Source organism: Stegodyphus dumicola, chromosome 6 (assembly GCF_044657685.1).
Source record: "Stegodyphus dumicola isolate Sdum_Otavi_A_Nest chromosome 6, ASM4465768v1".
NCBI classification, from domain to species: domain Eukaryota; kingdom Metazoa; phylum Arthropoda; class Arachnida; order Araneae; family Eresidae; genus Stegodyphus; species Stegodyphus dumicola.
The window spans coordinates 57,388,323-57,412,472 of record NC_140773.1 but is presented as its reverse complement, the minus strand read 5'-3'; the positions used below and the strand labels follow the sequence as shown (position 1 = coordinate 57,412,472).

Below are 24,150 nucleotides of genomic sequence, written 5' to 3'. Positions count from 1 at the left end.
ATATGGAGTCATGTCTTCTAAGAACATTTCAGGACTAAAGAGAAGGGCTAGCTCATAGAGCGTTTCCCCCTGAAACATGCAGTGAGGAGTGGTGACGTAGCAATGATGCCACTGAGCGCGGAGATGCAATTGACAACATAGAAATTAGTGTTTTAAATTTGAAGAACCAGCGTTTAAAATGAGCTGTGTGTGAAAGATAGCTATAATTTGGAAGAGACAATGTTACTGCAGTATGCATTTTACACTGAACATTACAAAATTTAATAGTACTTACTCAATTTTAAAATAATAGATAATGTGCGCTACTCTTAGCATAAAGTTCCTTTTTTTATTTGCAGCGATTTTTTTTTTTCTTTAAATGCCTGTTTGTTTCTAATCATTTCTTTATCTGCATGTTAACTAAGAGAACTGTACTACTGCTTCTAAGATAACTATAATAACAGCTATTTAAAATTAATCAAAAAACAACCTTAAATTGGCATGGTTTTAAACATGTATAGTTATATATGGCAAAATTTCTGCTAATCTAAGTTTGAGTTTCAGCCTAATTGTAAATTTTACATTGGCATATTTTTATCCCGATTCAATATAATAACATATATTTTTTTAAATAATTTTGTAACTTAGGCTTACATCAATATTTCATTTAAATAAATACATGTAAGATTCTTATCTTAATTTAGACAAAACAACTTTACTCACAGTACCTAAAATAATTATTTAATTTTTCAAAAGTGGAGGTTAGGGGACAGGTCTTCTTATGCCAATTACTTTAATATCATACTTTATATATATTTTATCTAGAATGCTAAGCTAACACAAAATGGAATCAATAATAACAGAGGATACAATAAAAATAACTGTAACAATAACTTAACAGAATTAGTTCTCATTTGAATTAATATGCTTTAGGCTATTAACTTCTAAAATGCCATCTAGAAATATTTCAAATCAAAACATATTATATATGCTTACTTGTACAGTCGCAATACAACTACAAGTTGTTGAAACATTATTTATTGGCTGCCACATTCGAAGCAATCCATTTTTCTGCCTTTTGGGTTGGTTTTTTTTGGGAGAAAAAATATGCATTTCTATTTAAGAAACGTATTCTAATAAAAGTTCTCACTCTGCAAAATAAACGAATTGCTTCTCTGTTAACTTCAGGATAATATTTCTGCAGTTTATTAATTAATGAGCCAATTACATGCTTCCCTTTATAGTAAGTTGTACCATGAACTGCACAAAATATGTTTTCGAACTCATAAACTGTATTCATCCATGAATGAGAAGGTGTAGTCAAACCTCCTAAGGACAATAATTTAATCCATTCTGAATTAAATATTGGTTCATCAGCACTATTTTTAGATATTGTTCCCAATGATGGGTCTTTGTCTCGCACACGATAGGCAATATAACCTGCAACATATGTTAATGCTTCTTTTTCGGCTGTCGAAAATTGTCTGTCGGAATTCAATTCTAATTCCCATGCCATAGGAGAAGGTTCCTCTATGAAATCCAAATCCAAATCATCAATAGTATTTAATGGAAAAGCATCTTCCTCCTCAGTTTTCAAAGCCCTTTCAAGAATTTCGGATGTTAAATATGAATCAATATTTCTGCTTTCTTTAGTCATGCATACTTTTGAAGATAAATTTGGCAGCTTATTAGCGAGTATTAATTGCTTTAAGCGGCGTATAACTTCACTAGGTGATGGATGGTCATTAAACCTACCAAGCCCTCGAATCTGACTAAAGAGACTTTCAAGTGCATCCTGAGTTAATCTAGAGGTTAAAATATATTTAGCATCATACGATGATTTCAAATCCTGGTGTAGGCCAAAAAGAGAATTTATTGAAATTATTATTCCTTTTTGGAAAGGCAGTAAGTTGGCTTTTCCCTGAACTCTTAATCCACCAATGACTTTCTTCATTAATTCCAAAACTTGAATTTGTTTTTCATGATGTTCATTTAATCCAAATGCTGCTTTAAGTATTTTATCTGAAGGAGGGTATGTTTTCGTACTATTCATAATATCGAAAAAATTGTCGATTAACTCAAAGAAGTCGGATGCTTTTTTATCTCCTGTGAGGTGGAGTATACCTTTTGCTGTACTTCTTGAAAATAATGTTTTCGCTGGAGCGACTTTTTGCCTCTCGTTTCCCTTGACCATTAAATAATTTGGTTTTAGTTTGTGACACAATTTAATTTCTCCTGAATCTTTATTTAAAACCGCTTTAATAATATCAACATTTAAAACAGTTCCATCTTCTAAAACAAATCCTTTATCTAAAAAGTGGTTTCTCAGTAATTTGAGGCAGTGTGCTAAATCTGCAAAAACCCATATTTTTTTCGTTTGGAATACTGGATTTGGAAACTGAGAACTATTAATCGAAATCTGTAACTCTTTCCACAAAGTAGTAGATCCTCCTAAATCAGACACTATTGCTTTCACTTCTACTCCAGATGATTGAATATGTCTTATGAGTGAAAAAAGAAGTTCTTTTTTCATTGGAGTGTTAAAATCAAAAAATATTGGTTGTTTCCACTGCGAAATGAGACCTCTGATTAAAACAAACTGCACTTTTTGAAAAGGACCGAGAATTTGGTCCAGTTTAGAGTCATAGCAGAGTTTAGAATCTATGTGCATTTCGTCGAAACTGAGTTTCTACAGAATTCAAATATTGGCATCTTTCCTTCATTACAGCAAGAACATCATTCTGAATTCCTCGACTACATGAAAATTTAGCGCACCATCTCTTTAATGTGCTAGTGCTAGGTAAAGGAATTCCCATTTTTTCTTTCCAAAAATCGTAGCTTTTAGATGACAGAGCTCTTATGACAATGCAACGTGAAATATCTTCACTAGTCCACCTGATTTTTTCCTTCTTTTCTAGCAATGCGTTAATCTGCGTCTTTGTAAAAATATGCTTTAAACGTTTTTCCAAATTCTCCGATCTGTTCTGTTTTTTCCTAAATTTCGCTGTTTGGGATTTTAATTTCTGAATTTCCGATACAAATTTCTTTCTAGATGTCGTCCACCTTTGTCGCTGAACAAACATTCTAAAATTTTTCTTTTCTCTATTTTTCAATATTTTATTAAAATTTTCTAAGGATATTATTTTGTTCTTCAAATTATCAATACATTCTTGTTTATCTTTACACTTAGGGCACTCAGGGATATTGTCACATAGGGCATTGTCACTTGTGAGTTTTATTTCAAAATCATTCACATTTGATTTATTATTGTCAGCTTCAATTTCGTCCTTGGCCTCAAAATAAATTTTCTTTGGGCTTAATTCGTGTAGTCTTTCAAAAGCACTCTGCATTAGTTTTCTTTTCAAATGTCTCCGATTACTTTGTGTTATTTCGTTTACTGCACATGATAAATTTACTTTCGGCACAGCGTTGCATTTCAACAGTTTCTTTTGCGGCAATACAAGCAAGCGATTTCTCATGTCATCTTCATAATCACTGCACAGAAAATGTTCGCTGCAAATTCTTGCGTTTTTCACATTAATAGAATCTTGTCTTCGACATTTATATATCCATTCTTTCGTCAAAAGCAAATTATCCTTTGGGAAAGCATGAAATACAAAATCTCTTCCTTTCGTATTTCTATAAGTGTTACGGCACGTTGCTACAGCACAAGAAGCCATATTACATAAAGGATACTTTAAATATAGAATTAAAAGGAAAACTGACTAAAACTATATATATATATATATATATATATACACAAATTATTTTAAATATTTGCATTATTAGAAAACAAATATGCATGATTAACATTAATTTGGGATATGCGATCTCCAGAAAATCGTCTCGCAAATGAATGAAACTACAGTTTTAAAGGCGCGAAATCAGAGCAGGTGCAACAGAGACACGTCAGATTACTTCTGGTTCCCCCTCTCCATGAGGCTCGCGTCGGCGAGGAGTCGAACAAAGGAATGACCTAGCCCTTCTATTTATCCCTGGAACATTTACCGAACCATAACCCACTCACCATATAACCTTTTTATGAAGAACTTTCATATATATTTTAAGTTATTTAAGGTAGAGAAACCGCACAGAAACTTTGCGCAATCTGATCGGTGGGAGGATCTGGAATGAAACAATCATTACTTGATAATTATTGCATACAAAAACAAAACTTCCTTGATCATCACTATTTGATTAAATACGTATCACTATTTGATTAAATACGTATCACTAACATGTTTAGGAAATCCAAAACATTTATTTGAGAATTTTTATTTGATTCCTTTATTTCGTAAAATCAGATTTTATGTCTTTCCGCGAAAAACTTAGTATCCGTGTCTCCTTGACACAATTTACGTGATTAACAATTTCATCTACGCCATCACTGTCCAGCTGTCCTTGATAGGTTTTAAAAGACTATATTATTTTTTCTCTGAAAACGATATTATAGTCTTGTTTTTAACATGTCAGAAAATTCTGTGGTATTTGATAACCCAAAGCCTTAAGCTAAGATCTCTCATCCCAGACTTTGTTTATGGATTGATGGCATTAGCCTGTTTTTATCAAAAATTCTCAAGGACAGGATTGTAGCTCGCGGCTTAAATGCTAGGAATAATCTAGCTAGGCACCAATACTACGGCTGTAGTACGTATTCCCAGTCTAAATTTCATGTAATAATTCTTAAGAATTTATACACAAGATATGGAATATATTGCTTTGTAATTTAAGTTGACAAGATAGATGTTTCATTTTACTATAAGGCATATATTTATATGTAAGTACATAAGGTATTTTCTCCCTCTTTACCACTTACCTTCGTGGTGTAATTGGAAGCACGTCTGGCTAGCAGTGAGAAGGTCCGGTGTTCGAATCCCGGCGAGGGCACTGTTGATTCGTCATGCTTCACGACTTCAAAAAAATCTAAATGATTTATTAGTATTTTAAAATATACTCTAAAACAATTAAATGAACTAAATGACGCCTTAAACGTTACAGTGAATTTGTAGGAATAATATAAAACGGAAAAAGTAAAAGTTTTTTTTAAATATCTTATTTTATATGCTAAAACTTGATGCGTAAGAATTTATGAGGAAGGGGGGGATCAAAGGAGTTTGTAAACGACGTATTTGTCCTAAACTAACCAGTTTTTTCAGTTAATTATTTTTTCTATTTTCTTTCACTTGCATTTACTGTCAGAATGATATTTCAGTTTCGTGCGCTATGCTAAATAGGGAGAAAAATACTATTTATGCTGGTGTTCTGCCTACGACAACGTTGTTTCGCGGACATTTAAGCTTGCTATTTTACGGCCGGGCATATTAATTGCCAGTTTGTCTATGTAGGTGGTAGGGCTAAAAGCCAGCCCCCGTTAATCATCTCTGTGCAGATTTGGCTGATTATTAGTCCAAAGGGATTTGAATCCCGAAGGACTATTAGTTTCGTTTTGGCATTTTGCGTCGGACGGATAAATGTCGGTTCACTTTTCAAACTGTTGCCATAAAATGTTAGAGTCCTGCATTATATTTGAAGAAATTAAACAATGAAAATCTGCGTAAATGTATGTATATTTCTCACATTGTCATAAAATAACGGTACATAGAGTCATCGAATTTTGAATAACGTAATCCTCCAACGAATATGAGCATGTGGAAGACCAAATTTGAAATTTGAAATTTGTTTTATGATCGATTTCCTATTTTTTAAAACTTTGACGAATTTTTGATTAACAAACTCAAGGATTTCAAAGCGAGCAATGGCAACGTTGTGCAGAAAAAACATTTTTATCTCCAGCGCGTGAGTCTCTGTGTCGGAAATTCTAAAGATATGCTCGTTTTAAAACTATTTTGCGATATTGCTGTTGCACTGGATCTTATGGTTTAAGTGCGAGGAACATGATATTTAATAAAGAAAGGTAACACACAAAATGTTAAAAAACGCCCCTTTGGACGTAATTTAAAATCTGAAACATTTCAGATTTTTTTTTTTTTTTTAGGCTTAGTTTTAATTTTATATTTCTATTTTGAATTATAGCTAAAAGTATTGGCTAAGCATAAGCGGCAGGGATGCGGCTGTAGATTCTTTCTTAAGTTGAAGGCTCTTTTCACTGCACGCTTTATCATTGATACCCGCTTCACAGTTCAAGTAAAGATCTAGCCAGCAAAAGTAAACTTTAATTTAGCTAGAATATTACAAATTTAAAAAATAAACACGAATTAGATACATCAAAGAAAAAAATAAGGGAATTAAAAAAATAAAACGAGTTATTAAAAAATACCTTGTTGTCAGATGTGTGCACATTTCACATCTCTTCAGGTATTATGGTTATTTCACCAGGATAGAATTTTATATTCTAAGTTAACAAATAATAAAAACCTAGTTTTACATGAAGTTTCCGTTAGCCGTTCTAGAAACCTGAGACCCACCAGAGGCCGAGCGGTAAAGTCGCTGAACACTGGTAGTTCGGTCCAAGGTTCGAATCCCGCGAACTGGCTGGCTGCTTGGGCGTTTTCGTGGTTTTCTCCATTTGTAATGTGTATACAAGCCAGTTTCCTTTGGAAAGTCCGGCCCACCAGCGGCCGAGCGGTAAAGTCGCTGAACACTGGTAGTTCGGTCCGAGGTTCGAATCCCGCGAACGGACTGGCTGCATGGGTATTTTCGTGGTTTTCCCCATGTGTAACGTGTATGCGAGCCAGTTTCCCTTAGAAAGTTTTCCACAAAGGCATCCCTCCCCTTAGGCAGATAGCCCTAGTGTGCTTTGCCATAATTAAATACACCACACCACCACCTTTGGAAAGTCCTCCGCGAAGGCAGCTCTCTCCCCTTAGGTAGATAGCCCTCGAAGCTTTGCAGTAATCACCTAAACTAAACCAACTAGAAACCTGAGAAATTAAGCTGACTTTATGGTCACGTTTAAAATTATGCATAACCAGAGAAATTTATACTTCTGTATTTTATGTTGCCGATGTTAGAGCTTTTCTCAGATATGCGACAGTTCGGGATTGATTTTATTGAAGGATTTACACTTCGAATGTGTTCTGTTGTTACATACCCCGGCTTAAGGAGAAGAACGGGTAATTAATCTAATTAATCTATTCAACTAAGTAACTTTAATTGGCCTCGATGAAGATACTCTGTGGCTCAAAAGCACAGCAGTTTTTCAGATGACCATACTTCATTTTTGTGATTTTTACGAGGGGAAAAAACAAAATTATGAAGTATTTTAGAATGGGTTTGGGGACCCTTTAAAACCTGGTTTATGGGCTTCGACATTAACGAGCTCCTGCCACTCATCATCAATAAATATAAAACTCAGTTTTTAAATATCACGGTCTGCATAAATGAATATCAGTAGTTATCTTTAGTAAAAGTGTATCATTGCGTCGTATGGATCACTTTTGGGTCTCAACCAATATACAGTGTGTCCATAAAATTCTCTATGGGGCTTTTATTTTCTTACATGGTCCCGCGATTTTTATAGTTCGATTTAGCAAGAGTTTATAAATCCTTCTACAAAATAAAACACGAATAGTTTGATGCACATTAAAAATTGATCAGGATATTTAAATTTTAAAAAATGGGATTTTGGCATTTTTCACACTTTTTTTTTTTTTTTTTTGAGGGAAAGATTAAAAAATAAATTAGAAGTGTTTGAAGCCAATTTCTTTCCCTTTAATATCAATCAGTGACATTTTTCTGTAATTTATGTAGATGTAACATTTTTTAATTTATAATTTTGCTATATTTTGTATGCCGAAAGCATTTTCACAAAAGTATTTCATAAACTTTAAAATACCATAAATGTGTTAATATTCATACACTTTTACTATTTTAATGTGCATTCACACACACACACACAAACAAAAAAGGTTTTTGGACTAGAATATGTTTCAGTTTTAATTTATCCAAGCAATGTTACGAGTTGGCTGTGTGCCAATACTTGAAGTTTGTTCCTATTTCCTAAAATCCGAAATCTTAAAAAATCGCTTGAAGCAGTTGTTCTTCCGAAACAGAAGTATGTGTCATGATACATGTCATCAGAAGAGTGAAGCGATGACGTCATAATTCAAAATGTGTTGCATCCTGGGCAGATGGCAAAAGAAAGTGAAGACTTTGTATACTGGCAATACTAAGACTGAAAAGTAAAACATGATTTTAACAAAATATAAGTAAATTTATAGTGGCTCACATTTGCTTTTGGGCACTTTTTTTTAAAGTTATTTGGGTAGATCTCGTACTAAATATTGAAACAGAAACTTCGAATTTTTTTTAATTTATTATTTTTTCTCTATTTTAAGGTTTGCTTGTTGCAAATTTAATATCATGAAATATTATAATTGCTTTCGCAGTACATATACTAAAATTGGAACGATACAGAAATCATAAAAATATTGCTTGTAATAAAATAATTTATTCAAAAGGTGCTATTCAGTAACTCACATAATAATTCATACATTCAAAAGGTTTACTGAGATGTTTTTGACAGACGAAATAGCTTGTTACATGTCTTTATTTTAAATGAAAATACTAACAAGAATTATCGTCTACATTTGGAAATTATTACTTACTTAATAAATATAAAACTCAGTTTTTAAATATCACGGTCTGCATAAATGAATATCAGTAGTTATCTTTAGTAAAAGTGTATCATTGCGTCGTATGGATCACTTTTGGGTCTCAACCAATATACAGTGTGTCCATAAAATTCTCTATGGGGCTTTTATTTTCTTACATGGTCCCGCGATTTTTATAGTTCGATTTAGCAAGAGTTTATAAATCCTTCTACAAAATAAAACACGAATAGTTTGATGCACATTAAAAATTGATCAGGATATTTAAATTTTAAAAAATGGGATTTTGGCATTTTTCACACTTTTTTTTTTTTTTTTTTGAGGGAAAGATTAAAAAATAAATTAGAAGTGTTTGAAGCCAATTTCTTTCCCTTTAATATCAATCAGTGACATTTTTCTGTAATTTATGTAGATGTAACATTTTTTAATTTATAATTTTGCTATATTTTGTATGCCGAAAGCATTTTCACAAAAGTATTTCATAAACTTTAAAATACCATAAATGTGTTAATATTCATACACTTTTACTATTTTAATGTGCATTCACACACACACACACAAACAAAAAAGGTTTTTGGACTAGAATATGTTTCAGTTTTAATTTATCCAAGCAATGTTACGAGTTGGCTGTGTGCCAATACTTGAAGTTTGTTCCTATTTCCTAAAATCCGAAATCTTAAAAAATCGCTTGAAGCAGTTGTTCTTCCGAAACAGAAGTATGTGTCATGATACATGTCATCAGAAGAGTGAAGCGATGACGTCATAATTCAAAATGTGTTGCATCCTGGGCAGATGGCAAAAGAAAGTGAAGACTTTGTATACTGGCAATACTAAGACTGAAAAGTAAAACATGATTTTAACAAAATATAAGTAAATTTATAGTGGCTCACATTTGCTTTTGGGCACTTTTTTTTAAAGTTATTTGGGTAGATCTCGTACTAAATATTGAAACAGAAACTTCGAATTTTTTTTAATTTATTATTTTTTCTCTATTTTAAGGTTTGCTTGTTGCAAATTTAATATCATGAAATATTATAATTGCTTTCGCAGTACATATACTAAAATTGGAACGATACAGAAATCATAAAAATATTGCTTGTAATAAAATAATTTATTCAAAAGGTGCTATTCAGTAACTCACATAATAATTCATACATTCAAAAGGTTTACTGAGATGTTTTTGACAGACGAAATAGCTTGTTACATGTCTTTATTTTAAATGAAAATACTAACAAGAATTATCGTCTACATTTGGAAATTATTACTTACTTAGCAAAATATACTCCATACCTAAAGTGGTCATGGCAAGATGCTACAAACTGATGACAAATTCTGCTAGAAATTTAATTATTCGTCATTTTAAAGATGGTAAAAGTATTCTAAATATCCAAAGAACTAACAAATGCAAGGAGTTCGAATATCTTTGATGTAATAAAACTACGGAAATCGCATTGAATTTTTGAAAATACCCTGAAGTCCGGATTACATTCCAAGCTAACACCGAAGAATTAGAGATTAATCCTATGGAAAATCAAATAAGGCAGAAAACTTGAGAGTAAAACTCACAGCGGATTCTGAAGAACATTTGAATTAAAAGTTAACCCTGAAATCGACAGAAGAGTTATTAGGTCACATGGATAAAATGGACGAACGGGCAAGAAAGGAAATCTTCATTAACAAGAGAACAATGAAAATAGGCTTGGCGTCCGCGAAATCCAGGGTAAGCAAAAACTTATCATATTAGAACAATATTATGTTTGAAGACAAGTCAAAATTTAATATATTTGAGTCAGATGGACGAATTATTCTGTGACGAAAGCCGAATGAAGAACTGAACCCGAAACATAATTGCTTATTGTTAAACATGAGGTTAGAGATTTAACAGTTTTGGGATGTTTTGCTTCTTGTGGGACGAGAAATTTAGTTTATAAAAAAATAATATGGATGAGTATAAATACATAAATATTTTTAATGGAAACTTAAAAGCATCTGCGAGAAAACTTAAAAAGTAAAATATATTTAATTTCTATCAGGATAGGGATCCTAAAAGTGTAGTCCTAAATGATCATTTGTGGTTATTATACAAGTGTTCTGAAATTATCAAAATCCTCCACATTCTTCGAAATTAAATCCTCTTGTGCATGCATGGAATGCGTCAGAGAAAAGAATGAGGAAAACATGATTTTTTAAAAAGCAATTATTATCGAACAGAATGGAGTATTCTTATACAAAAACATTAATTGAACCTTATCAAGAGCATGAAAAGCTAATTTTGGCAAACGGATATCTAAAAAAATATTGAATACCCAGCTACTTTCAAGATTTTAGCAAATATTCAAAGTGTCCGAATATTTACGTGAGTTTATTTTCAGAACATATTGAATAATTTTTCTAAAAAAAAAAGCAGGTTTTTAAATAAGATGATCAATAGTACATGTGAAAGAAAAATAGTCATTTCTCTAATATTTACTAATTGAAAAAAAGAAACTGTCCAAAAAAAAAAAAAAAAAAAAAAAAAAAAAAATGTGAGCTACTGTATTTACTACTCACTTTTATTCATTAAAAAATTTGGAAAATTACTACATGGAGTTCTTTTTTTTCATTCCGCAAAACATTAGTATCGTGAAAAAAAAATAATTTTGCGGCACAATACGATTTTAATCCAATGATCTGGCATCGATAAAACCACAGAATATGCTGGATTATCGAATTTATGCTGTGTTACACATTTTATAACGTTAATGAAAGGAACATATTTTTTATGTTTTACATATTGTATGCTTTCTCTTCCAAAATTTTTCATTATCCTATAAACTAGAGAAAAACTAAAAAAAAACTAACTTCTATTTTCAATAATATTAAAATTCATTAGATTTTTAAATCCGCAGTAATTGAAATTCATGTCCACAAATGCAAAAGAATTTCATTTCTCCTTTTGTTCCGAAAAAGAATACACCAGTATAGGCTATGCGAAAGACTAATCCCCGAACATTGTAAAGAGAATCTAACAAGACAAGCGTGAGTGATGAATAGCAGTATAAATTGCGGGAACTAGACCAGCTGCAGGAGTTCAAGGCTGCTTCCACCGCACGTGCCTTGTTTTCTAACAATTTGCGGATCTATACTGACATTTAATTACAATCTGAGGTACGGCTAAAACCATTACGGCTGTTCGCTGAAAAGGATACATGATATTTTACATTGATTTTAAAGTTAGCAGCCTGATTAAAGTACCAGATCTTCTTCCAGCATCTTTGTAGAATTTTAAGCAAATTTGATCTCTGGCATGAATATAAGGAAAGCTGGAGTCCACATCAGTTCTTAAAGAAGCAAATCATATTAGGCAACTCTAATCGGAAACATATTTTTCACGCAAATGCATTTGATGATGTCCTGCCCAGAAATTTCTGTTCTAAAATGAAAAATTAAAGGAAAAGCTAAAATTGTTTGCTGTTGAAGAAAATAATTTTATCTTAGCCATTGAATGAAATGTATGTGTGACTGTTTATACTTTTAAATATTCTTATAAATTTGCAGGTTAATTTTTTCTGTGTTGTAACTTTATTGTGTCTTAGATAAGTGGTCTCAAACTCAAATTGCATGTGGCCCGATGCACGATTTGAAAACAGCTGACGTTCCAGCCTTTTTTTTAACAGAATGAAAAATTTTATCAACAATATAAAAATATTTTAAATAAATTTTAAATTTCGCTTACTAAATGTTATATTTATGAAAATATACGTAAACAATAATAATAGTAATGCAAGCGAAAAAAATTCAAATTTATATTTATTTTCTGTCTTAAATGTAAAGTTTGGTATCTGTAATACACTTTTTTTCTTACACTTTGTAATTCAAACGTAATGATAACTAATTATTAAATTTTTAGACTTCTTTCAAATTATTCTAACATACTTAATTAATCGTTAAAAACGAAAATTTTCTAAGTTTTTCAGAGAAAATTTGCGAAGTGGAACGAAACTTCACAATAAATAATAACAATCTAATATCTTTCTCTTATTTATGAAATTGTTTTTCGCAGCATACATAAAAATTTATATGTTTGAATGTATATATAATCATAAACACTAATTCTTATAGCTTGACACCTAATACCCTTTCTATTCTGATAAAATGCAGAGAAATTACTAGAAATATCATCATCACAAATTGTGCACGATCATAGGCCAATCGAGTTCTTATTAATTTTCAACTGTGAAAAAAAGCTGTTCAAATATAAATGCGTTTCAAATGAAAGCGATTATTCTTAGTTCAAATATTTTTATCTGAGCTTATATTTTTTTTACAAGTACGAATAAAAGTTAAAAAAATGTATACCTTCAAATCCTTGAATAAAATATCACATTATATATTAATTAGCTGCATTTATAGATTTTTGGGTCGGTTATTCCTGTTCGTTTTCTAATGGAAATCAAAATAACGTAAACTCGGTCTTCAGATAACTAAAATAGTGAAATTTTTGCAGAAAATACATAAATGAAATGTCTAAAGTACTGGCATAGTCTTTATATAAATCATTAAAAAAAGTATTTGCTTCGGAATCTTAGAATTTTAGCTTGTCATCTAAAAGAATTCATATGCTACATACAAATTCATATGCTCGCAGTGTAAAACATCTGTCAAAAACTGAAATCAGTTTTCTTTTAAGCCTCGATGACGTTTTCTTAGAGGTGTTTATTGTTTTAATTTACGGATTTTGTGTCCTGAAAAAGAAAGGAAGTATTATTTACTTGAAATATTTATTGCCAGCCTCATAAGAAAGACATCCAGTGAAATAAATACAAAGATGGCTTTTCAATAATTAAATTCTTTCTTAATTAAATAAGTGTTCAAGTCTTTACGAGGCGTTAATTTACCATAAAAGAATATCGTAGGATATTCCTCCTTCCTGTCATTTGAACATTTTATTCTAAGATTTTATGTTTTATATTTTTAATTTCTGAATACATTTGGTTTTGTCATTTGAACAATTTATTCTAAGATTTTATGTTTTATATTTTAAATTTCTAAACTAGTAAGTTTCTCATAACTGCTTAGTTAAAAACTGTGTCTGGTTAAGATCAGATAGCAGTTTCTTGTTAAACGGATGAATATTATGTCTTTAAGAATGAAACAAAAATTTAGATTTTTGAAACTTTAATGGTAAACCCTTCCAGGTGTTTGACTAAATTCCGTACTTTTCAAACTGTTTATAAGTCAAACTGTTTATAACCCTGTTTATAAGTCAGTAGGTTTCGAAGAGATGATAGCCTGAATTGCAGACTTAGAATCTTACAAAATAACAGCATTATCAAAACTTTCACACGTAGAAATCAGTTGCTGAGTTTCCAACCTAATGGCCTCCACCCCTCCATCAAATGCTGTAATAAAGGAACCAAGGGACGAGTAAAACGCAAACAAATCCGAGGAGACACCAGCTCCCGCATTTCCATCTTGTGGAAAGCAGGATCCATATATATATATATATATATATACAAACAGTCCTTGAGTGGGATAATTGGTGTGTATAGTCTCCAGTGCAATAGCTTTCAACTTCATTTCGCTTGTTATTTTCTTATGCACAGATTGAATCAAGTGGATTTCGCCTTCGAAATAACCAACATATTGAGGGGCTATTTGGCTTGCAAAAATTTCAGCGGTAGCAGGGATATTGAATCTGTCTTTAATGATCAAGATTCACTGAATAGGACCTGCCTCAGTTTTCAATCTTCTGTTTTTGTTTGTATCAGAATTTGTCTAATAGGTGTTACCTGGAAGATGAATTAATTTTTCATAAAGACACAAGGCCCCTTCTTCAATAATCTCTTTTGTTGGTTCATTACCGGTAAGCAATAACACAGACTGGATTGAAGTCGTTTTTACTACACCAGTAATCAGTATCACGATTTGATTTTGAGAAACACCCACATTTTCAATACTTCTTTACTACATATTATAAGAGGCTCAGGTTAAAACATGTCTAATATGCATTTTAAACGTTTAATTAAGTCTCGGCTGCGCCCCACTCACACCTGCGAGTCTTTTCAAAATCCTTGATCTGTCTTTCACCTTTGAAGTAACCTTCTCGACAGGGACACTGCTAAAAAAAAATGAGACATTTCTATATCTCCCGTTCTACTGGGCCGATTGACGAAATTCAACTTGCATTTTTCATGTCTCGGAAGCCCGACAGGGGATATTTATTAGATTTATATATAGCATTGCTCTAATATACAGTGTCTCACAAAAGTGATGGGACACTTGTGCTTTACAAAAGGAAACTGTAATAAAATAAATTAAAAGAACATGTAAACATTTTTTGTGGGCGTGTTTCATACTTAAATTTAGTAACAATTATTACATAACATACATTTTCTCATAATATTAAAATATTAATTTAATAAAAGTACAATTGTTTAGAACGGAGCAAAAAATGGCTCACATAAGTGATGGGACACCATTAGATACTACTACGTACTACAATAAAAATATTTTTTAGGGTTTTTATTTTTACTCAAAAGCAATTGGTAATAATTTATAAAATCGTCTGCAGTATTTCGCTCCAGTTTGTTTTGGAATTTTTGTGTTTTTTAGCTCTGTGCAGCCATGAATGCTAAACGAAAAGAAACTTTGCCTGAAATTCGAAAATTAGTTATTAATTTTCATATTGAACGTGGAAAATCTATTAGAGAAACTGCTGAAACAGTTAACTTGAGTCATTCAACAGTTTTCAATATCATTAAACGATATGAAAAGAATCATATGATTCAGTATAAAAGAAGATCTGGCCGACCATCATATCTATCCAATGGAATAAAGCGAATTATCGTTCGAAATATTAAAAAAAATCCAAGAATGAGTGCTCCTAAAGTTTCTGCTGGTTTACAAGCATTATATGGAGTAATTGGTAATTCTGAGACTATTAGAAGAGTAATTCGATCTGCTGGATATCACGGTAGAGCAGCCAGGAAAAAATTCTTCGTAAGTGAAAAGAATAGGAAACTCAGACTGGCTTTCGCAAAATCCAACATAAATAAGAATTCTGATTACTGAAATGGTTATATTTGCTGATGAGAGTAAATTCAATATATTTGGTTCTGACGCTGGAATCTTCGTGTGGAGAAAACCCAGGGAAGAATTTCGCAAACAGGACTTGGTGCCAACAGTTAAAACATGGTGGAGGAGGAGTTATGGTATGGGGGTGTATGTCGTCCGCTGGAGTTGGTAATCTTGTTTTTGTTGACAGTATAATGGATCACTACAAGTACATTGACATTTTAAATCAAAATTTGAAATCTTCAGCACGAAAATTGAACCTTCATAACGATTTTAAATTCTACCAGGACAATGACCCCAAGCACACTGCTTTGAACGTTAGACTCTGGCTGCTGTATAACTGTCCTGAAATAATAAAAACACCACCACAATCTCCAGACTTAAATCCCATAGAGAATATTTGGCAAGAATTGGAATCAAGAATTCACAAACACACCATTTCTTCAAAACAACAATTAAAATCGGTGCTTCAAGAAGAATGGGGTAAAATCACTCCAGAAATCACAAAAAAATTAGTCGAAACCATCCCAAGAAGATTAAATCATGTTTTAAAAGTAAAAGGATATCCAACAAAATATTAAAACCTTTTAAAAAGTAAAATTTTTGGATAAATATTTGATGGAAAAGTAAGTGTCCCATCACTTATGTGAGCCATTTTTTGCTCCGTTCTAAGCAATTGTATTTTTATTAAATTATTATTTTAATATTTTGAGAAAATGTATATTATGTAATAATTGTTACTAAATTTTAGTGTGAAATACACCCACAAAAAATTTTTACACTTTTTTTATTTATTTTACTACAGTTTCCTTTTGTAAAGCACAAGTGTCCCATCGTTTTTGTGAGACACTGTAGATAGCTTGGCACAAAATGGGACTTTACTGAAATAACATACCAACTTTTACCATATTTCGATTCTACGACTCAAATTAAGCCAAACTACCAAGTTTTGTAAAAATCGCACGCGTAGTTTTTAAAAAATGAGCTCCCAAAATTTTATTTAGCTCCTCAATGTTAATTGAGTTTGGTATATATTTACTAATTTCTCTTTTTGTATTAAACTTATTTGATTCTTCCTCTCACATTTTAAATTTTAGGTTCATTCTAAATAAAATTCCCCCATTTTTTAGATTTATTTTTAAAATTTGTATTTTTAAATCATTTTTATAAATTTTTCAAAAACTTTTTGAATTATAATCTATAAAGTTTTTACCATCATCTTAAAGTAGGCGTATTTGTAAGCATACCTGCAAAAAATTAGTTTTTTATTCAAAATTTCCGAAGATATACGTGAATTTATATACGGGCCCGTTTTGAAATTTGGCTATTTGTTGAAAGCGATAAAACATAAAATGTGGTTTAGACACGTTGCTCACTATACAGTGTTCTAAAGTAAACCATTTTCATTCAAAAATTGACAAAAATCGTTTGACAAAATATGATTAAACACTCCAATGCAAACTGTTTGCGCAGACGATATTTGCGGTGGAGGGAAAACCTTCATTATAATACAGTGCTGTAAATTATGTGAATATAAATAGCAGAAATGAAATGGAAGCGTAAATTAGGTAATACTCTTTTGGAATAAAATTTATTTATACGTGTTTAGATATTTGATTACAGAGAAATTTATTTACATTTAAATGTTTCCATGATATGTAGTTAGCACTTCAACTATATATATATAATGTAGAGAATGTTTATATTCGTTATAAGTTATATAACGAATATAAATATTAGTATATAAGTTAAATAGTATTTATATTAGCACAGAATATTTATATTATAGGCCAGACCTCTTTATTATAAGCCTCTGATAGGCCCTCAGCGAAAATTCAGTTTTGATTAGATTTATCATTTAAATTTTTTAATAGAGAATATAAACACTAATATAATAATAATTGTATTACAAAAACTAATGTAATAATAATTGGGTCACAAATATTAAAAGAGTAGCGAAAGAATGTCTGACATAATGAAAAAAAATAAATATATACGCAATTTTTAGTCATCAGTTAATCTTCATAAAAAATATAAATTTTTAATTTTTTGGATTTTCATGCCAGAAAATAGATTAATAATACTATCTTCACAATATAACAGTTGGAAAATATTATTTTTTAATAGCAAACATTGCTGAAGACTTTATTCTTTCCTATCCTATCTAAATTTCGACAATAATTTTTAACTTGTTTTTTAAAACAGAGAAAAATCCTCTCGGGATGCATCATTTGCAAACATATAGTTAAGTAAATTCTTATCGAGGATTCTTATCTTCAATACTTGAAGAAAATATCTTTGTACTATGTAATAAATAGTAAAAAATGAAGAAATTAAGAATAACAAGTAGCACAAATAACCAAAATTTTACTAAAATGAATATTTAACCAAAATGATTGCAGTTTCATTGGTGTTTAGTGCACCATTAATTAAAGGGGTTTTATTACAGTGGAGCTTAGTCCTTGACCCTTAATAGATAAAAATTGAACTAAACCTTTTCAGTTTTTTCAGTATCAGTTTCATTGAAGTAAACTTTTAACTTTCATAATTTGGTACATTCTTAAAATAAAATCTAAATTATTTAAAAACGTGAAATATTTTTTCAATTCTTTATATTTTTTATACTTCGTACCAATTTCGATAAAAACTTTTACAAATAAGATAGAATATATTTATTTTAAAATCTGCTTGACTAGTTAAACTGATAACTTCATCAGCTACACTTTCATCAAAAAGGGCTTTCCATTTTCTAGGTATTTTTTTAATATTAATAACTTAAAATAAGATATCGGATATTATTAATTTTCAGTTTCATTTATATTTACACCTAAAACTACCTAATTATTAATATATACCAGCAAATGGGATTATTATGCGTTATTTATCACATTCTCCAAAAAATGCGTATTATTAATAATAACGGGCTATTATTAATACTAAACGAATTTTTTAAACGTAAGATAAACATTGATACTAACTTGGAACAACGAAGAAGAGCTGCAAGTTGAAGCTCAACGAGTAGAAAGATATTTTGATGCCTCTGCTTTAAAAGAAGCGGTAGTATTATCAACTTTAAAATATACATGTATAAGTCTTATAACGAATTTAATAAATTAATTTTGAATTTAAAAAATGAATTCAAAGCAATATGGTCTTACTTGAATATAAAGTAGAGTGAAATTGAATAAAATAATGCGATACACATTGCAGTGTAAAGATTATGCAGTTAAAATGTTTATAATATAAGAAAACTAAATGCATATTTTTATATTTGTTGTTTCTTAATCTCATCCAAGTGATGAAATATTCTGCATCACTTAGCTAGAGCAACGAGAGTGCTTTATCAGACAAACCATTTCGTAGAGCATTTTGGAAACTTTCTGAAATTAATTTTACTAGCATAAAAAAAAAATTCTTGCTATTTTTATATTTAAAATTTCAATTTTTATTTATTATGATTATTTATTATGAGCAACTGCTAGTTAAAAATGTGAAGAGATCCACCAGTTTCTTTAGAATATGAAATGAACAAATCAAAACAATCAGTTTTCAATTTAACAAAAAATAAGACAGTTAATTTACTCACCCCCCCCCAAAAAAAAAAAAAAAAAAAAAAAAAAAAAAAAAAAAAAAAAAGAGAGAGAGAACAGTCAAAGGGCAAAAGTTGATAGAGGTCACCGGAATGAAATTATACGCGTTTCTCACAGTATACTCGACTTAACGAACGAATTATTTTATATTGTATTAAATTTACAAACTTGTAATATCCAGCTTTTACGGTCCTTCCCAACTTTTTCCTTTTACTATTATACAGTGAATAACCAGGATAACAAATTAACATATGCATTTGGAATGTCTAATTTGACTGTCTATCCTAATATTTTTGGCCTACTCCCCCCCCCCCAAAGTACATAGCAATGTTTGATCCATGAATTACAGACAAAAATTTTAACCAGACCTTCACACATACGCACTTAAAAGAAGGGGGGTAAAAGCTGGTTTATAATAACTGTCGACTCTTTTATAGGTTCATGCAATACTTTTCTTAGGTCATTTAAAGGTGAAATTATTGATCCATAATACATCCGATTCAGTTTAATTAAAATATAAAATGTCACCCTAGCTGTATTGTTGCAGTCAAACGTCATCTTATTCGATTATTGAAGTTTCCTTCGCTTACTAGCATGAAAATGTTTTGATGAAAATTACTGCCCTGTTTTAATTTCAGTTTCGCTTCAATTCATAAACTATTTAACTAATACTGAATCAGTTTCGTATCGCATCAAATATATAAAATCCTGAATTCTCTCTGTCTCTTTTATTTTTATAATTTTAATCACTTAACACGAACAGATATTCGATACACAATTAGAAAATGAAAAGCCAATATTCTTAATAAATAATAAATAAATTGTTTGAAAAATCAAAAAACGAAATTTGTCCTTGAGCTTTGTAATTTTTTGTTGTTTACAAAACTCTTTAATGTATACAAAGTAAAGTTATTGTGATCCAAAACATCGTAGAACCTCACACTCTGTGAAAACTAAATAATTATATATGTATATAATATTTCATCATATTTCAGTTGAGCAATATAAGGACTTACATCTGAACTTAGTAATACTCATTGTAATCTAAAATATATAATATTACCTGTATTTTTCCCATAGGATATTACGCGCTTTGGCCCAAGTTTCAAAACAATTCCCTATGGAAACGTGCAGTTTCTGCGCGTGCTTACTCTGTGCTAATTGTTTCCACTCTGGACCACGTGCTCGACATCTGACAGACACTAGCGGCAAATATGTGCAGTCTGTTTACAGACCGGCACCTTGACTCAGACCAAAAAAAAGAAAATGATTCTGTCGCAGATGAATAAGCGTAGTTGGAAGACCAATTTAGCAGCAAAACTGGCGCAGAACAGCAGGTGATTCTTATGTGTATAAACCTACTGTAAAATCAATTTTATTGTGAATCGAAGTTTATTGATTTTACCTTTCCCTTTCTATTCTCTTAACTATCTTCCATATTTTCATACTGATCGCAGAATCGTCAACATGTTTGGAAATGAGTCGTAGACGTAGTTCTTACTCACCTATACCTTTGAGATGCATCATCAAATGCAATACATTAAATTAAATAAATTGAATTAAACTGTTGAGTCACAACTTAAGGCGAGTGTGATGAAAATGTGAATTTTTATGAATTCCAACAAAAGAAACCGTTTCACATTTCTAAATATTTGCATATACTTGCGAATTATGATCAGTAAATAACTTATATTAAGCTCAAATTTAATTTATTAGACCAGGGATGGACAAACTTTATCGGTCGCAGGCCAAAAATCGAATATATAATACAACTTAAATATGTTAATGAGATGAATTAAATTGCGATTCTATTTTTAAAACTACCTTATATTAAGGTCCGAAGTGAGATGTACTGATTCTAAGGAACGAGGCTAAATGCTCATCTGTCAGTCTATTTCTGAAATAATTCTTTCTAAGGTTCATAGTTGAAAACATTTGTTCACATATGTAAGATGAAGCAAACATAGCACTGATTTTCTCGACGTGAGATATTTCGGAAACTTACTTTCGATAACGATTTGCAAAACTCTAACTTTCGCATATTTAGAAACAACTGCTTGAGATGATTGTTAGATTGCAACTCAATTAATTCAAGCTGCAAATCTGACCTCATTGCTTCAAAATTTATGTTGAAAGGCATGGTAAAAATATCCAATTCTGTTCGAATGGTACTGACATCTTGAAATCTGCGTTCGAACTCAAAATACAGTTTTTTTCAAGCCATCTTCATAATTCCTAAGTTTCTCTTCATTCACTGAGGGTATTGAATTTTACCTCGGGAAATCAGACAAGTCGTTCTTAGCTAGCTGCCCAGCAAACAGATTAAGTTTTAGTTTAGAAGCTTTGAGATGGGCCCAGATATCGTCGATAAATTGATTTTCCCCTTGCATCTTGACATTCAAATTGCTCATCTGACAAAGAAGATCAGTGAATAATGCAAAGTCCAAAAACCATTCTGTATTTTTTAACATTTCGCGCTCTGCAGAACACTGTTTCTCATGGAAGAACGACACAATGTCGTATTTCAACTGCCAAACTCGCTCGAAAACATATCCTGCATTAAAACCCCTTACTTTCGTGTAATACAGCATATCAGTATACTCAGATTGCACGGAATGAATAAAATCGCGCAATTTCCTGTGAGTAAGCCCACGAGATCGAATAATATTTACAAGCACGGATTTCATATGCAATGCAGATTTACAGAAAGCATCTTGATGTATAACACAATGTAGAAAAACAACATTGTTCCCGGGATAGCTTTGATTAAAGAGTCCATGAAATCCATTTTTTTCCTGTCATATTTGGAGCTCTAACGGTCGTAATAATAGGCACTTTCAAAATTAAAAGCCCTTCCTGAAATTCAAGAAAAATCTCACATATCGCAGTTCCTTTCCAAGAACGCATGCACGCCAGTTCCTCGGTTATTTCAAAATGCTCATCAACACCTCTTATAAATAATACTATTGAGTAGTATCATTTATATCAGTGCTTTCATCCATAGCTATGGAGCAAAATTTAAAGTGGCTAATCTTTGACTAATTGTGATGTCAAATTTTTATCGATGTCTCCGATCCTAGAAGTCACCGTTTTTCGAGATAAGCTTACAGCCTGAAAATTATTTTTCTTGTCTGAACATAAAATATCACAAACTTAGAGCATGCATTGTAGCTGCTTCTTGGATATTGTTTACCTTCTTTAAAAAATTTTGTCAGGCTGATAATTTTTTACAAAGACTTTCTGCATTTTGTTTTGTTGCATATTCGGACATTGCTTTGTAACTGGAATTCTTATGCTCAGATGTGAAATGACGGAAAATGTTATATTCTTTGAAGACTGCTACAGCTTCATTGCAGATGAGACACACTAGTTTATCTTTTACAACTGTAAAAAAATATTTTCAGGTCCATTCATCACTAAAAGTACGTCACTCTAAATCACCTTTAAGTTTTTTAGTAGCCATTTCGAGGTTGAAAGATTTTACGAATAACCCAAACAAGCACTAGCTATGCTATACGTTTAATAATTTCACCACCATTCATAACGATGCTATATGTCCGCAATCTGTCCATACGCAATCAATAATATTAGAACTCGAGCCAAATGAGAAAGCCACTAGCTGGAGCTTAAAATGCGCAGTCTGCAACATGTGAGATTTAATTCACCTATACTGGATTTCCATATCTCTGCTCCCCGAGAAAGATATAACGCTTTTCAGCGCCAATCTACAGTTATAACTAACAAAGAACTTCCGCTTTTGACACTTACCGATTGAAAGCTGTCCGTGCTTGCTATTTCCGTCGATTTACGTTTTGTAGAACAAAAATAGAGAAAGTAAAAAGATTACCAGTCCTTTGAAAAAAAGGAAGAAAGCAATAATATTTAGACAAAATAGAAAAGAAGATGGATATATAATATAAAATGTCGTTCAGGGACATCTCGATGCCTTAGGGAAAAATTATGAATAACTGGTTGACATTTAAGGATTTTATCATTTATTTTTACCGAAAATAATTATTCCTGTATTAGTAACACATAATGAAAATTTGGCTTACCTGAAAAACATCATAGGTCATATAAATGCAATGAAAAACACAAAAGCCAGATGTCCACTTCTCCCTTAAGTGCGGGAGATCTCGAAAGGTATCTATGGGGCGCAGTCGTCGAAGATTTACTATAAACACGCTGACACGATCAGCGACACAGCCTCCAGGTTATCAGGCTATCACAGTGGAGACAGCTTCACTGCAAAGCACCCGAGTACAGCTCCCAACTCTGCTTGGTTGTTCTCGGAACTCCACGTACTCTCGAGACTGTCCACACGATGCACTCGACGATACACAAGAGTATAACTCTCGACTCAGCACAGGCTAAGACAAAACTCGACGATTCACTAAAAGACTCTCTCGATGCACTCGACGGCCACCTTGGCGCTAGACTTCGAGACACTCGCTCAATGACTGACTATCAGCTAGCTAGACGAGGCACACACACTCGATGAGAGACGCACACTAACTGACTGCGGACCAGCAGGGTTTATATAGCTTTCGGCTTGTGTTCGGGAACATTCTGGGCTAAACCGGTAAGAATTCGTTCCAGAAGGTTCTCCAACCGTCCATGGTATATCGCCAATTTTGTCAAAAATGGGCGATTTTTCGCCAAATGTGGCAACCCTGCCATACTCTGTCATTTTATGGCAACCTTAAAACTGCTTTGCGGGGAAGCCATCTTACCGCACCTTTACATTTCGTAACACTATGAAGAACTTACCTGACAGATTATTAATATTTATTTTCTTGATCAATCTCTGACTTGACAACACTTTCAGTTCACAAAGACGCACTACACTTTTAAATTATTCCAATACAGTGGTTTCCATATGCGACACCAGGGTGCAGACTACTCTACTAAGGAACTTCCTTAAAAGTGTCGAGATCTCCCAAGTGTCGAGATGT

The 24,150-nt window shown here is 31.7% G+C and overlaps 1 protein-coding gene across 2 annotated transcripts in view; it reads right to left on the bottom strand.

The window, feature by feature from the left end:
* LOC118200835 (uncharacterized) overlaps positions 1-24,150 on the bottom strand; it is a 147,641-nt gene that overhangs the window by 60,662 nt on the left and 62,829 nt on the right. Inside the window, exon 1 of one of the 2 annotated variants that reach the window (XM_035372807.2) lies at positions 20,259-20,413. The exons of the other annotated variant lie outside the window; for it this stretch is intronic. The gene's annotated coding sequence lies outside the window, so the exon portion shown is untranslated. Of the gene's footprint in view, positions 1-20,258; positions 20,414-24,150 lie in introns of those variants that run through there. 2 annotated transcript variants of the gene reach the window in all.